At 40.3% G+C, this 17,525-nt stretch overlaps 1 protein-coding gene across 5 annotated transcripts in view; it reads right to left on the bottom strand.

Annotated features, from left to right (window-relative positions):
• Positions 1 to 1,532, bottom strand: part of PLIN2 (perilipin 2) — a 31,645-nt gene extending 30,113 nt beyond the window's left edge. For 4 of the 5 annotated variants that reach the window (XM_072655592.1, XM_072655626.1, XM_072655608.1 and 1 more), the window contains exon 1: positions 1,183 to 1,388. The gene's annotated coding sequence lies outside the window, so the exon portion shown is untranslated. Of the gene's footprint in view, positions 1 to 1,182 lie in introns of all 5 variants that reach the window. The other variant, XM_072655599.1, reaches the window with a different exon arrangement.
• Between the last annotated feature and the right edge of the window lie 15,993 nt (positions 1,533 to 17,525).

Raw genomic sequence — 17,525 nt, 5'->3', positions numbered from 1 at the left:
AGAGACAGACAGACAGACAGACAGACAGACAGACAGACAGACACAGACACAGACACAGACACAGACACAGAGAATGACAACTGAGGTGGTGACCAAATCTCCACCTACCAGATACAATTTGAGTTGTATCTGTGGTAGAAAACAGTAAAGCTTTTTAGCTCCAACATTCTCTAAGAAGGTGCAGTCTCAGCTGCAAGGAGGTATGGGAGCTCCCTAACACTTAGGAAAGAATGAAAAAAATAGATGATGCCTAATTTTACTAAAGCAGCTTGCAAAACCAAAGGCCATAGACAAAAAGCAGACATTCAGGTTACTTAGATGGGAAAGGGCAACCCTAATTTCCCAACTACGATCACTGAAACCCGTTTTAAGGCAGCCCAGAGGAAGAAAAATCAGTTTGTCTCGAGCCACTCTCTTCCCCACCTCGTCCAACTTAATATCTTAGACCCGGAGGGTGGGGAGGGAGGGGTCTCCCTTTCCTAAACTTTGCATTTTCTCTTCCCTTACTGGAACGTAGATGCCTTCCCAAACTATCTTGTATTTAGCTACTTTGTATTCGTCTTTGTGACACTGATCCTGTACACTATATACGTGTATACATACAGGATCAAAAGAGGGTGTATATATGAATGTGTATGTATGAAGGATCACTGACATGTGTACCTATATACATACAGAATCAATGCAGGGTGCCTTTCGTGTGTATTACACACACACGCACACACATTTAACATGGATCCTTCTCTCCATTAGAATGTAAACCTATAGGGATTGCTTCCTTCTTTATCCTTGTATTGCCAACGCCAAATACAATGCCAGGCACATAGTAGTAGCTGAACACTTGTTGACTGATAGCCACTTAAGCCAGATTTGCAGAATTAGCGTAGCCCATCCAAAGAATCACTCCGGAATTCCAACACCACGCAAGCTCAGACACACAACCCCATCACCACCGAAAGGAGACTTAGAGCAGCCTTTCCGAACTGTCCAGAACTTAACCTACTAGTTTCCGAGAAATCCTACCCCTCCCTCTACCCACGATCTGGTTCTGGGCAGCCCCGCGTGACTCCGAACGCAGCCAGTGGAACCTCCAGCTCCCAAAGGTGCTGCGGACACGGCCCGGCTAACTGCCCTTGAACCTGACGCTCGCCCCCAGACCGGGACGCTCTCCCCAGCCCTTACCTATGAGTTAGAAAGGGGTGTCTGGATGGCTGCGCCCGGCAAAGTGAGAGTCACCGACAGCGGAGTGCCACGGATAGCGCAGTGTCACAGACCACCAACACGATGACGCGCTACTAAACGTAGACCAAGCGGCCCAGGGCCACGCTAAATACCTGCGCAGAAATCCCACCCACGCCCCTCCCCCGCTGCATTCGCGAGACTTCCCCGGGGCCGCCTCCCCAGCACGTGATGCCCAAGGCTGGACGATTACGCCATTGGGCAAAGTCTAGGACACCCCTCCCCCGTCTTGGTCATTCCTTGCAGTGCCCCAGTCGGAGTCGGTCGCTGTCCAGCAGGGGAGGTCCTTGTCTAATTAGTGCTTGCAGCTGTAGCAGCCCTTACCTCTAAGGCAGGGAAATCAGCGACGTGCGATGCGTGAGGCGGCAGGCAATGAATGAAGCCTGTGTTACACAATCTCGCCAAACCTCTCCTCGCCTCAGTTTTCTCATCCGTAAGAAATAAGGGTTGTATTAGATGGCCTCAAAGGTCATTCAGCTGGAGATCGATGATCGTGTTTAAACCAATGATGCAAATTGATGTGTGGCCATTATTTTTCAGAAGGCAGATGAGCGTTAGGGACAATTATGCTTAGTATGTTCGTAAAGGTAGAGAGTGTCGTAATTAGATCAGACTAAGAGGAACTTTTAGAAATGAAAACGAAGACCTTCCTTTCTCCTTTTTGATAGAGGACGGGTTTATTTCGCAACCCAGAAATATAAAAGTTTCCAAAGGTTTTGTTGATACAGAATGAATGTTAAGCCTGGGAAACCCAATCTCCAAATATTTGTTTTTTGAATAAAAGTATATAGATTAAAAAAGCCATCTGGTTTATCCCTTTTCCCTGACTAGTTAATGTTTGTAAAATTGAATTAGGCAAGATCTACACCTAAATTATTCCCAGAATCATATTGATTTATTTAATCACCTTAACAAAATTCAATTCAAGTTTCATCTGAAAAAAATGAAAGGTTTTTGCTCTGTATGCTCCTTATACAAAGATGAAAAATAACGAAGTTCTTGCCATCAAGAAACTTAAGGTATAATAGAGGTAATGTGACTTGCAAAACTAAGCATGAAATAATAGAGAATATGATGATGAAGAGGAGAGACACAAAGTGCCTGGATAAAATCTGAGAAGGAAACTATTACTTTCAGCTGAGAGAAAGTGGACATGGATTAATTTAAAAGGAAGAGGTTGGCACCTAAGCTGACTAACACTTTAAAGAAAAGAAGGATTTCAGTAGGCAAAGATGAATTGGAAGTTTGTCCTGAGCACAGAGGAAGATATATGAATATAGAGACAGGAGAATGCAAGGTGTGAGAGAGACCAATTTGAGTGGAATACAAAAATGCCTGAACAGGAATATTGCTTTTAAAAATCCACATTTTTGTTCACTTTTGATAATATTTATCCTCTCAGGAAGCTTGAGACTCTAAGAGAAACCCAGGTTTTAATGAGCGTTAGATGGTGAAAAGGGTGTGAGAAATATATCAGAGATGGAGAATTTTTGTTTCCTTTTGTTTTTTAACAACAAATAGTAGAAGGAACTGTCAAAGGAAAATATAGCATTGTGAAAACTGAGACAGAAATCACTAAGAATTTGATTTCAGGGAAAGAAACCCAGGGAAAAGGATACAAGTATGCTTGAGAGTGCTACATTATTAATGATGAAGTCTATTCACTTCTAAAGTCATTCTGAATGCTTTTTTTGCTTTACAGCAATTGATGCCTGTCCTTTCACCTACAAAATACTTCTCTCTTTCTTTTCATTTGCAAAATCTCTGAGTCATTTCCCCTCTCTGTATGAGTCATGCTTCAGAAAGTAGTATACAACCCACTGAAAAATATGACATATAGTTGCTAGAGTTCAGGATGAAACCTCCTTAATTCACTTCAGTATCTCCATAATCTGTTGTATATCATAGACACTATGTCTAGTTATCCATTCCATCATAAGTATTGACAACTCAAGCCCTCTTCATGCTAAGGGTTGCTGTACCTTCCCCCCCACAAAAGAAAATGGGCATTGGTGGCCAACCTTCTGGTGTTGCATTTGTCTTCCACATGAAGCTAGACTAGTCCTTGAACCACAGGTATACCATCTGTTCTGGATCAGGAAGATGGCCTAGAATTTGTGCTCTGATGACATGGCCCTCAAGAACTTAAGAGTTCCTTTCATTTCACCATAAGATTTCAAAAGGGGTCTTAATAAGGTAGTCTTTAGTAACACAGTGTTTAAATATACAACTCACCTCCCTTTCTATGTGGTACAATGAGAAAGCTAACCTCAGTTTGGAAGTATAAACCATAAGCTTACTAATAGGATGTATCTGGTTACTTTATAAGGAAGTTTGAATTTACCAGAGTCTATTTTAGAGAAATGCTGCAATCTTATAGCAGATGATCCTGAAGCTTAGAGGGAGAAGAAAAATTAGAGTTCATCCAATACAGTGTTACTAGATTTGTACTGTCCATTTAATAGGTGAGGAAACTGAGGCCCAGAGAGGGGAAATGAATTGTCCTCAATCACATAAAAAGCAGAGTGAGAATATGAACCTAGATCCTCTCATGGTGTGTGTGTGTGTGTGTGTGTGTGTGTGTGTGTGTGTGTGTGTGTGTGTGTGTGTGTTTGCATGTTCAGACTAGTGACCTCTGAGGTTCCTTTCCATTCTAACAGATCTAAATCTATGAATCCTTACTATATGGAATGTATCCTACTAAATCCATTAGATAGCACAAAATCCCTACCCTTAGAGAGTTTATGGTCAAATCAGGGAAACAAAGCCATCTGTGCTCTCCATGATGTTGCTCTAACCTAGATTTATGGCCTTATCTCACTAAATTCAATTCCATAAACTCTCCTTGGCAGCCAAACTGTGGTACCTAAACTTGTCCTTTACTTTCCCCTCCATGGAATGTTCAGGCTTTTCCCTATGACTAGAACACACTCCTTTCCCATCTCCATTTCTTTTCTTTCTCCAAGGCTCAATTCAGGCACAACCGCCTCCATGAAGACTTCTCTTATCTCAACTCCCCTTCTCAAGTGAAAATACTCTGTCTTTCTGGAATACTTTGTCTGAATCTGTCTTTTGCTTCTATTTTATTTTGTAACATAAATATGTGTGTACTTTTGAGAGTAAGTGATTGAGTACCAAAGTGCACTGTTTTTTGATCTCCATATCCTGTTTGCAGATGATTGTGCACTCAGTGCAGCCTCTGAATCTGAAGTATGGATCATTTCTCTGCTGCCTGTGCTAATTTTGGCCTAACAACACTAAAAAAACACAGATGCTCCACCAGCCACCCCCACACCATCCATACATGGAACCATCAGTTACAGCAAAAGGAGAAGTTTTGAATGCTGTGGATAAGTTCACTTACCTTGGTAGTGTACTTTCCAGGGATGTACACATTGACAATGAGGTTGATGCACACATTGCCAGAGGTAGCTCAGTGTTTGGGAGACTCTGAAGGAAAGTTTAGGAGAGAAGAGGTATTAGACTGCCTACCAAACTGAAGGTCTACAGAGCTGTTGTGCTGACCTCACTGTTGTATACCTATGAAACCTGAACAGTATGATAGCTCCATGCCAGGAAACTGAATCACTTCCATTTGAATAGTCTTAGGAAGATTCTGAACATCACCTGGTAGGATAAAGTACTGGACACTGAGGTCCTTTCTTGAACTAAATTGCCAGGCATTCAAACTCTACTTCAGAGAGCACAACTCCAATGGGCTGACCATGTTGGTCCAATGCACAATGTACACTTGCCAAAAGGACTATTTTATACAGAACTCTCACTGGGCAAGTGTTCACATGGTGGTCAGAAGAAGCAATACAAGGACACTTTCAAGGTCTCTCTTAAGAACTTTGGGATTGATTCTGTGATATTGGAGACGCTGGCATAGGACTGCTCAGCATAGCATGCCCACATCAAAGAAGATGCTGTGCTCTCTGAGCAAAGCAGAATTGAAATAGCTCAAAAGAAACTTAAGATGCACAAATTTAGAGAATTCACCCCAAATGTTCACATGAACTATTTGTGCTTGACCTGTGGTAGAACATTCTGAGTGTTGGTCTGATCAGTCACAGTCACACTGATACTTGGCTCTAGCATAGTGATGTCATTGTGGTCCTCTTTGAGAATGAGGGACAACAACCAAGAACCAAGATTCACCCAAAGATAATCACTTAATAAACCTTTGTTGAGTTTAATTTGACATTGGTTGTTTTGAGGCAATTGGTAGAAGAAAAGGCTGTCTGCTCCTATATTCTTACCCCCGTCCTGAGCATGGGCAGTCACTCTTTTGAAATACTTCACTTTAGGCATCCCACTTGGCAAGACTTTTCCTTAATCAAGGACCTGAAGTAGCCCTTGGGGGATGGGACTCTTTCCTGGAATTGTCCAGGAAAGAACAATGAGAAGAATTGCCCAAGGTCATTTTCCACTTTCTGCAACTTTCTACTTTCCACACCTCCTCCCCACCAGAACACACTTGACTCAGGCTGTGTCAAGGTTTTCTGTTTGGTCAGAATTCATTTAATCTTTTCCTTGAGGGACTATAATAATATGTATCAATAAAAATCACTTTGGTTCGTCTAGAGCCCCCAACTGCTGAGGAATCTCAAAGACTGGAAGGATTCTCCCTCTTTTGTGTGTGGCTGAAACCTTTTACTCTAAGGCTTTTTTAATCCTCCCAGGGACACAGAAAAGTGGTTTCTTTCTGAGAGCACATGACCAATACAGAAAGCAAACAAACTTTTTTTTAAAAGGGGGGACTGGAATGTAGGAATTTTCATCATTGTCATTTTTAGCAAACAGGGATTGCCTTCTGCATTGACTCTGGGTGGTCTTGTATTGTTCAGCTATAATCTTTCCCCTTTTTATCTCACCATTCTCTCCTCTCCAAGTTCACAGTCATGGCTGCAGCTTCAGTAGCAGAAGTAGCCATTCCATCCTCCTCTCTTCCTTTCTTGTTTGTGCCTCAGACAACCTCTTTCCTGTTTCAGATGGCCTCAGATTGCTTCCTTCACATCTCTTTACTTCCCACTCCTGTTGAGGAAGCTTGAGTGCAAAGGGGGCAGTAGGGACAGGAGGCAAGCCTTCTTGCTTCCTCATACCATTTTGGTTGTGATCTCTCATTGTCTGCAACAGCATGTCACCAGACCTTTGGTAACCTCTTAGTGGTTTGCTCACTTCTTACCTTTCTAGAGATATCAGCTCCTCCTCATTGTATCAGAACAGAGGGGAATTTCTGTTTTAAACAGAAAGCATTCATTCCTGCCCCATTGTACTTTCTTAAGTAAGAAGGTATTACCCTCAAAAAGGTAGTTTACAATGTAAGGCAGTATTTAATTGAATGTCTAATGATTACTATAAATAATCAATGAACAAGCATTTATTAAGTTCCTACAATGTGCCAGACACTATGCAGGTGCTGAAGAATAAGTACAAAAAAAAAAAAAGAAAGAAACAATCCATACTTTCAAGAAGTTTACATCATTTGAGAAGAAACAACATAGTGTTCAGTCATTTTTCAGTTGTGTCTGATTATGACTCCATTTGGGTTTTTCCTGGCAAAGATACTGGTGTGGTTTGCCATTTCCTTTTCCAGCTCATTTTACAGATAAGGAAACTGAGGCAAACAAGGTTAAGTGACTTGCCCAGGGTCACGTAGCTAGGGTCTGAGGCCAGATTTGAACTCAGGAAGATGAATCTTCCTGATCACAGGCCCAGTATTCCATCTTCTATATTACCCAGCTGCCCCTAATAAATATGTACTAAATACAGTTTTCAATTCAATAACCATTCATTCAGCACCTACTATGTGTCAGGCACTGTGCTAAATGCTGGGGATACAAAAGAAAAAAAGGCAAAAGACAGTTCCCATAATGGGGGAGTCACATACAAACTACAAATGAATATATGCAAAGCAAGCTATATAAAGATAGCTTGAAAATACATAATTAAAAGAAGCAAAATACATAATTAAAATACATAATTAAAAATACGTAATTAAAAGAATACATAATTAAAAGAAGCAAAGCACTGGAATTAGGGAAGGTGGGATTTTAGTTAAAGGAATCAGGAACAGCAAAGTGTCATGCATAGAGCTTCTGGAGTCAGGAGGACCTGAGTTCAAATCTGACCCTTAGACACTTACTAGCTGTATGAGCCTGGACAAGTCAACCCAGATTGCTCCAAAAAATAATAAAAAAGACTTAAAAGATGCCAACTAGGTCAATAGTTTGAGGGGAGGAGGGAGGTATTAGCAGTTGAGAGGAATCAGGAAAATTCCTATAAAGTAGATCTTGAGCTGTATCTTGACAGAAGTGAGGGATTCTATGATGTGGAGCTAATGAGGATGTGCATTCCAGTCATGGGAAACTGCAAGTAAAAAAAGTATGGTAACTGGAGATGTGGTATTGTATGAGTAATAGAGAAGGCCAGTTTGTTGGGACCATGGAGTACAGAAACTGGAGTAGTGTACAATGAGGCTGGAAAGGAAGAAGGGGTCAGGGTGAGAGGGTCTTTAAGATGCAAAAAAGAAGAGTTTCTATTTAATCTCAGAGGCAGTAGGGAGCCAATAGAGTTCATTGAGTAGGGAAGTGACATGATCAGATATTTACTTAATAGACTGAAAGTGAGAGCTGGGAATGGCAAATTTTGTCAACTAATTAAGTTAGGGTGAAGAAGAGTGAAGAGTTCAAGTTAATGTTGATGTTGCAGATTGGAAAAATGGTGGTATACTCAATAGAAATAGGGAAATTTGGTAGAGGAGTGGGTTTGAGATGGTAGTGGGGAAGATAACTAGTTCTCTTTTAGACATTTTTTTTTGAGTTTAAGATCTCTGTAGGATATTCAATTTGAAGTGTTAAATAGGCAATGGTTATACAGACCTGAAACTCAGTTGAGAAACTGAAGTTGGATGTAAAAACCTCTGAGTTATCACAAAGATTATAATTAAACATATGGGAACTGATGAGGTCACCAAGAGAAAAAAATATAGTGAGAGAAGAGGTCCCAAGATGGAACTCTGGGGAACATCCATGATTTGGGGATATTATATGAATGACGAGTCAACAAAGGAGAATAGAAAGAGCCCTTAGGTGGTAGGAGAACCAGGAGAGAATATCATGAAGTACCAGGAAGACAGCAGAGGAGGGCATGCTCAGCAGTGTCAAATGCAACAAAGAGATCAAGAAGCATGAGGACTGGGAAAAAAAGAGCATGAGATTTGTCAATTAAGAGGTCAACGATAATTTCAGAGAGATAACAGTTCCATCTGAGTGATGAGATCAGAAACCAGATTGCAAAGGGTCAAGGAGTGAGTGAGAGGTTAGGAAATAAAGGCACTGGAGGTAAATTGTTTTTTCTAGCATTTTGGTTGAGAAATGGAAGAAAGATACAGGCTGATGACTTGAGGATGGTTGAATCTAGTGAAGATTTTTAAAATCTGGATGAGATTTGGGCATCTTTGAAAGCAATAGGAAAAGAAACCAGTAGAGAGGGAAAGATTGAAGATTAGTGATTAGATAGAGTTAGTAGGAGATTGTGGTCAGAGGTATGACAGAAAGATCAACCGGTTGAAGAAATTAGGAAAGGGTGGGGTCAATGGCTAGGAGGGGTTGGGATCAAAGGTGCATGTAAAGGAATTCGATTTGGCTGGGAGGACCACCTCTTTTTTGGAGCCTGGAAGAAAGGAGGACAGAGTGGGGATGAGGTCAAGGGGTTTTGAGATGAAAAGAAGTGCAGAAGTGAACAGCCTTATTTACTCAATAAAGAGGTAAGGTCCTCAGCTAAGAAGATGGGAGAGGGGGGAAAGATATAGGAGGTTGTAGGAAAAAGAAGGTTTGGAATAGCTACTGTGGGGATTGAGTGAGATAGGGAATCAACTGAAAAAAAAAACAACTCAACCCATACTCTTTGATCCAGTGACACTGACCTCCTAGATGGTCAACCAACAAGATATCCCATCTCTCAGCTTTGGACTTTCTCTCTGGCTGTCCCCCATGACTGTGATGCTCTCCTTCCTCTGCTCTGACTGTTCCCCTCCCTTGTTTCCATTTTTTAAGTATCAATTAAAATCCAACTTCCTACAGGAAGCCTTCCCCAAACCCTCTTAATTCCAGTGCCTTCCCTCTGTCAATTATTTCCTATTTGTAGCTTGCTTTTAATGTATTTATTTGCATGTTGTTCACCACTCCAGCTCCCCAAATTGTAAGCTCCCTAAGGGCAGGTACAATCTTTTGCCATAGAACCTGGCACATAGTAAGTGCTTAATAATTATTTACTGAATTGAAATGAATACAGGGATTACCTTGCTACTTGGAGGGACCCAGGTGAAGTTTGTGTTTGTAGTTGTGTGACTTCCTCTAATCTGTTCTGAAGCACTTAAACAAGAGCAGAAGAAGCAGATGATAGGAAATACCCAAGACTGGGATTTGGCAAAGAATGAGTTGATAAGACAAAGTGGTAAGGGATACAAGGGTAGAGGGCAGTGTGAGATTGAATAGACTAACTATTGGGAAGGGAGGAAAATGAAGTCAGAGCAGGGGTAATGACCTGGGAAATTAACAAACATGGGAAGGATTGGATGTCATGTTGAGACTGAAGACTAGGTTTAGGATGGGTGAGGCAGAGAGAGATTTTTTTTTAAAGTTGGGAGAGACTTGGGCATGTTTGAAGGTAATGAGAAAGAAACCAGTAAATAGAGAAATTGAAGACTAGAGAGTGGATGGAATTGTAGGAGATTGAGGTTAGAAGGATGATTGAGGGGCCAATAAGCTAGATAAAATAGGAAGAGGTGGGATCATGCAGGGCACATGAAGAGGGGTTAGCTTTGGCAGGGAGAAGGACCATCATATTGTCAGAATCTGGAAGAAAGAAGAAAGAGTGGAGAATGGTGTCATGGGAGGCTATGGTCAGATGGAGAATTTTTGACTAAACAAGCAGAATATTTGGGGTTAAGAATAGTGAGACCCAGGATTTGAACATCTCTGTGAATGGCTGCTGTGCAACAGAGGAGTAGATCATGGGAATTAAGGAAATTAAGGGACTTGGAGGGTTGAGGGAGAGTTAACATAAATGTTGAATAGCCCCACTATAAGGGCAGGAATTGGGGAGGAGAGGAATATGAATTCTTTCATTCAACAAAAAAAACTTTGGAAGCACAATACATAGCACACTGTTCTAGAATCTGGCAGAGATTCAATATGAGTTAAAACATGGTCACTGCCCTCATGGTGAGGGTGATCTAGCAGTGAACTTCAACTATTCAAATTCTTAGAGCAAGATAGAGTAGCCTATCCATTTTTGCACTCTACTTCCTAGAAAGGTAGGTCTTAAACTTGGCCTTGAAGGAAAGATAGGCATTAGATAAGCCTAGAGAGAAAAGGAAGGAGAGAGTACAGTCTGGGAAAAGGAACCAGCATGCACTCTGGCATTTTAGTTTAACCTCTCTCCCAGAGAAGCTATATCCTCATCCAGGATTTCACTGAACTTCATTGCAAGTCACTCTAGAGTGTGATTTAAGCAAAGTTCAATAGAGAAAAATGACAAAGCTGTCCTAATGGTCTAACCTAGCAGTTGACTTTGGGTAAATCACTTAATTGCTTTGGGCCTCAGTTTCCTCATCTATAAATTGACAGGGTCGTCTAACCTGATCTTTGGGTTCTTTTCCAGATCTAACAGTCTATGGTTTTATCATTAGAAATTGAATATTTTTATTTTTTGTTGAAAGCAGTACCTGGCCCACTTCTAGTTCTATAATTATAGTTCTACTATCTTATGAATTTCATTCAGTCACAGACATAATTCATTTTTTCAAGTTTAACTGAGAATTGAAATTTGAGAGATGGATTATTTACTTCCTTGGAACTACTAGTGCCAAGATGATCCACATCACAGGTCTTGAGTCAGGAGACCAGATGACTTGTCTCTACCAATTTTCAGGATATATGTAAATGAGAGAGTTTCATATCTCACTGTCATCTGAATGATCCAAGTAGGTCAGCTACACCTCTTGACCATCTGCTGTTACTGAGAAGGTAGAACTTTATGAAACCTTTTGGCGAAGCAAGTTTATTCTAATTTGAGCATTTCTGGGCTCTGTGGTCTAAGAATTTTATGGGAGTTTTCAACATACTTTGAAAATATTTTAATACAGAGTACTAAAGCTTTGCTTAGGGTTAATTATAACATTTTCCAAAACATAGTTATTCAAAAGGTAAAGACTGAAAATCGTGGTAGTCACTAAGTCTCTTTAAACCATTGACAATATTTGCTTTCTTGGGTCAGTTAGTCAGTCAAAAAACATTTATTAAATGCCTTCCATGTACCAGAACTGTGTTAAGCATTGGATATAAAAAGAAAGGCAAAAGACAGTCTCTGTTCCTAAGAAGCTCACAATCTAACAGGGTAAGATAACATGTAAAAAACTATGTACAAGCAAGCTATATACAGGATAAATAGAGAACAATGAGCAGAGAGAAGGATCTAGAATTGAGAGGGATTGGGAAGGGCTCCCTGTAGAAGATGGGATGTTAGCTAGGACTGAAGGAAGCCAGGGAAACCAGGAGGTGGAGGTGAGGAGGGAGAGCATTCCAGGCATGGGGGATAGCCAGAGAAAGTGTCTGGAATCAGGAGATGGCATGTCTTGTTCTTGGAATAGCAAGGAGGCCAGTGCCACTCAATCAGCCAGGGGCAAGGCAGGACATTAGTGGTTACCTTAAGGCTAATATGATAAAGGAGGTGCGTCCCAAGAAAAGTATTTTGAAAGTAATGACGGATATAAAGGAATGAAAAGTTGTGGGGAGGAGAGTCTAGAAAGGGGAAATAGCATGAACAAGGTCGTAGCAGCCAAACAAACATAAGTTACAATGATCAATCCTAAATGAATTACAGAGAACTCATTTACACTTACTTCATTCTCTTGAAGGAATTATCAACTGAAGTTTAGTGCATTATGTATATAAATAGTAGAACCATAGAAGTCAGAGGTGGAAGATCATTCTAGCCTAACCCCAATCCTTTTATGGGTAGGTAGGAATACTGAAGCTGAGGAATGTGAAAGAATTCACCCACCTTAACAAAGAATGAGTGTCTTAGTTACGACTTTCAGCTCTGAATCTAAGACTCTTGTCATGCTGCATTCCCAGAGAGTATGAAAAATAACCCAACAGCTGGTTAATGGAGTTGATTCTCATGGGTTTTTTTAAATAAAAATTTCCTTATTATCTTGATGTAGACAAATAAGCCTTGTTTTAGTTAGCTTAAACCATCTACATTTTGAACTCCACATTGATGCATCATTTTATTTACTTATTCTTGCAATTCTAATTCTCCCCCTCCCTCTGGCCCTTTTTCTGCATTGAGAAGGCAAGCCATCAGATACCCATTATACATGTAAATTCATGTAAAATATTTCAGTAGTTGTGGTTGGGTCATTATTAAGATTGATTACTGACAGGGCCCAAAATCTGAAAAAGATTTTGCACTTGCCAAGATTCTAGGTCAAAGGGCAACTGGTTTGACTAGTAGGAGTGAAGAGGCCTTAGATTGACAGACTTGTTTATTTTTACCTAATGGCCTTTGTGCTGGTTATCTGGACCTCCCTCTGCCTAGTAGGCCATAGGTCACACTTGTCTGCCCTAGAGAAATCTAGGAGGTAGGTAAAGCTAATCCACCAAATTGAGATCAAATCCACATGACACAGTGAATAATAGGTCGCTGGATTAGGGACTTGGAGGTCCTGGATTTGAACCACAGTTTGGCCACTTGTTTGAGCTAGATACTGAACATCTCTGGGTGGGCCTCAGTTTCCTCATTTGTAAAATGAGTGAGTTGGACTAGGGTCAGAGATTTAGCTAGAAGTAACTTCCAGTTTAAAGTCTTATAATTCTATAAATTGTCCTTCATTCTCAAGGAGAACCATAACATCAGAAAGGTGATTTCATGACTTGCAAGTGAATTGGATTTAGATGAAAGAGGGCTGTGCAAAGTCACCAGAACTCACTTTTTCCTCCAGCCCCATCTGGCTCCAATGGCAAAATATAAATCAGGAGGACTGGAGATAGCCACAGCTAGGTGCTAGGGGTACAAAGAAAGGAGAAATCATGTGAACAGCTAGGTATAAACAAGCTATGAATAGGAGAAGTCAAAAATAACATAGGAAAGGCACTAGAATCAAGAGGGCTCAGGAAAGGCTTCTGCTTAAAGGTGGAATTTTAACTGGGACTTAAAGGAAGCCAGGGAGGCCAGACACAGAGATGAGGAGGGAGAGAATTCCAGGCAAAGAAAAAGCCAATGAAAAGTGCCTACATTTGGGAAATGGAGTGTCTTGTTTGAGGAACAGCAGGGAGGCCAACCTCATTGGAAAGAAGAGTGTATGTATGAGGAGCAGGGCATAAGGTGTAAGAAGACTGGAAAGGCAGGGTGGCTCAAGTCATGAAAGTCTTTGAAAACCAAGCAGGTTTTATATTTAATCCTAGAGGTGATAGGAAGCCACTGTAATTTACTGAAAAAGGGAGGTAACATGCTCAGATCTATTTGACAGATGAATTGAAGATGTGCTGGAGTAGGGAGGGACCTGAGCAAGAGAGACTTAACCAGCAGGTAATTTCAATAGTCCAGATGTGGGTTGAAAAAGGCCTTGGGACAGTGTCAGAGGAGAGAAGGCTAAACTGACAAGATTTGGCACCAAATTGGATATGGGGGTGGGGGGATGGGGAAGAGTTATTAGAGAAAACATGGAGTGGAGGACAGCTAGATCGTGAAACTGGATGACTAGAAGCATGGTAGTACCTTCATAGTAACAGGGAAGCTAGGAAGGTGGGTTTGGAAGAAAGATGAGTTCATCAGATATATCTGGTTCAAGTTGTTTATAAGACATCCATTGCTAGATGTCCGAAAGGCAATTGAATACATAAGACTAGAAGTAATGAAAGAGGTTGAGGCTGGACAAATCAAAGAATCATCTGCATAGGGTTGATAATTAAATCTATGGAAACTGATAAAATCATAAAGAGGACAAGAGAAAAAGACAGAGGACAGAATCTAGAGGGACACACAGTTAACAGGCACAGCCTAAAAACAGATCCAGCAAAGGAGAATGAGAAAAGTGGTCAGACAGGTAATGGGAGAACCAGGAGAATGCAGTATTATGAAAACCTAGAGACGATTTAAAGGCAAAGAGAGTGATTGGCAGTGTAAAAGGCTGGAGAAGAAGGAGAATTGAGAAGAATTATCATGAAGGAGAAAAATGGAGAAGAGATCATCAGATTTGGCAATTAAAAGACTATTGGTAATTTTGGAGAAAACAGTTTAGTCCCCAAACAATAGAGAACTGGGAGAAAGCAGTGTCACGAAAACATAGAGACAAAACAACCTAGAGACAATTCATACAAAAAAGAGAAGCAGTAGCTAGTAACAATGTATGTATTTAGATAAATATTTTTTGAGGATGGGGAGACAGCAGAGAAGTCAAGTAAGACAGGAGGGATAATGGAGGAGACAAATCTACTGGAAAAGAAGGGATGGAATGGGATCACCTGTGCAGGTTGAGGGGTTTGCTATGGCAAGAAGAAGGGCCACCTTTTCATTTGAGACATGTATAAAGAAGGGGATAGTAGTAAAAATCTTCTCTGAGTAATATGAGATGAAGTGGAAGAGAAAAGAGGGAACTTTTGACAAATGGCCTCAATTTCTTCAGTGAAATATGAGGCAAAATTTTCAGTTGAGAGAATGGGGGCCTCAAACCATGCAAGACTTGAGGAGGGATAAAAAGATTTAGAAAAGCCACTGTGGAGGGTGGGATACACACAATGCTATTTCTACATTCTCAACCACCCCAAACTTGATATAATTTTATGTAGGCAGAATTAAACTTCATACAATCAACTTCATTTTCAGATAATTAAAAAAAATAACTCATAATAATCAAATGCAAAAAGTATTATACATAGATTTCAATAGTAAACTGAATAATGAAGAGACCACTGACAGTCACTACTTCTTAATTAAGTCACTAGTTCTTAGCATTTATTAGAATTGGAACTATTATTTAGTATGGTAGCTGAGTGGTTTTTTTTTTAGACTGAGCCATAAATAGTAATCTTATACTAAGGGGACAGTACTCATAGGCAAGAAACAATTAGGGAAACAATAAATATGTTTATCCTAAACATATTTTACAATGTTAACGCCACAAAATAGTCATAGGATCTTAGGATTCAGAGCTCTCCTGAAGGAAACTTAGAGATTATCTAGTCTAATTTTTTCACTTTACAGATGAAACCTAAAGGAGTAAAGTGACTTACATACCTGAGGGAATCGCAGCTAATAAGCAGCAGAAATGATATTTGAACCCAGGCCTTCTGAATATGAATCTAGCATTCTTTCTGCTACACTGTATTTTAGATGTGCTATAAAAATGAAAAAAAAAGTACAGAGAATGCAAAGCAATACAGAAGAGTCTATAAATAAGATATGACACAAAGCAAACACAGAAGTCTCAGGACATGCACATTACATTGACTAAGACTATTTAAAAAAAACCCCAATTAGTATACAGATGTAAAAGAAATGCTCATGGTATAAAGAGCAAAAAATTATTTTACTGAAGTCTTACACACACACACGTATGTGTGTGTATGTGTGTGTGTGTATGTGGAGAGAGAGAGACAGAGAGAGAGATTGTTTATCAAAATATAGTTTCTATTTTGTTTTGACTTGGGACTTTATTCCTTACTTTTTATTTGGTTGTATTTGTTGATTACAATCAAGTTTCTAATATAAAAACATGATTGAAAAACAAATCATTGAAAAATACACAGTACACATTCCCAGAAGTGTTCTGCCCCTCCACTTCATGACCAAAGGTTAGAACTATTCCTTCAATAGTTTGAGGGGCAGCATGCTTAGAGGAAGGAGCCTCAGCTGCAGTGTCATGAAGTGACTCATTTAAATTCCAAGTTCCTTTTGAAAGTGGAAGAGGTAGGAGGGAGGGTAACTTACAACATTCAGAATGTCCTTGAAAATTCCCCTAATAAAGGCAAAACTAAATCTCTGACCTATGTTTTCCCCTCCCTGGCACTGCTCTGAGCGGCATGGAGATGAGCCACACTCTTATTGGACATGTTCTTGCAACTTCTCTCCCACTAGCTAATCCATTTGGCTGATCACCAGGCCTTCTTACCAGTTTAGTGAGTTTTTAAAAACATATTCTTTAGAATACAATTGCCTAATTTATAGCATGTTTTCATGTGTAAGATAAAAATCCAGAATGGAAACATGTTAGGTAAGCACTATGAAGTAACGTAACTTCATCACATACAGGAAGCTTCCAAGGAACCTTCACTAAGAATGAAAACTAAGCGTTGGAGAAGTGAAGTGAGCAGCCCAGGATCCCCCAGCTATAAAGCTCCAGAAGTGGGATTTAAATTCAGGTTTCACTTGATGATACCTACTGACTCACGATTCTGCTCCAAAGTCATAGATTTAGAGCTAAAGAGACATTAGGAATCATACCCAGTTCAACGCTTTCTTTTACAGATGAAGAAATGGAGATCCAGAGAGATGAGACGGGCTCGCAGAGAAACAGAGCCAGCATACAAGGCACTTTACATTACATCAAATGGTCATTTTGGTTTCAATAGTATTGTCAGGGTCTCCATGCCAAGACTATCCCTCTCTTTTTACTATAAGGAGATACTCGCTTTTCCAGAGCTAAGGCCCAGCAAGCAAGATGTGCTCTGAGCTTGACATACTAACAATTCTTTGTGCTCACCTTCAGGATGAACTCTGCTGCAGCTAAATCATTCCAGATGCTCCCTAAGCTGGGATTCGCACTCGCAGGAACCACTTTTGGTCATGAAACCCTGCCATAAATAGAATTTTCTTCACTAGGCAAATGCTTCACTGTTGCTGGCTCTTAGTGCAGCCACAACTATATGTATCAAGACAGCCTCACTCCCTTGGGCACACATTGCTATGTTCCCTTCTCCAACATAACAAAGAAGGCTTTTTGACTTTCTGTGAGCTCTTCGGTTTTATTTTATTTTATTTTTCAGAGTTAACAGTTGATATAACATCTGTGGCTGGTTGGTCGTTAATAAACTCAGAGTTTCACAGTATATATTATTGCCAAATCAACAGCAAGCAGTTACTAAGTCCCTACTATGTGCCAAGCACTATTCTAAGTGCTGAGGATAGAAAGAAAGGCAAAAACAGCCCCCGCTCTCTAGGGACCCACAGTCTTAATAGGGGAGAAAATGTAGAGATGGCTATGGACACACAAGGCA

This window comes from Notamacropus eugenii, chromosome 1 (assembly GCF_028372415.1).
Source record: "Notamacropus eugenii isolate mMacEug1 chromosome 1, mMacEug1.pri_v2, whole genome shotgun sequence".
Taxonomy (NCBI): domain Eukaryota; kingdom Metazoa; phylum Chordata; class Mammalia; order Diprotodontia; family Macropodidae; genus Notamacropus; species Notamacropus eugenii.
Note: the sequence above shows the minus strand (reverse complement) of the source record. Positions and strands in the feature narration are given on the sequence as shown.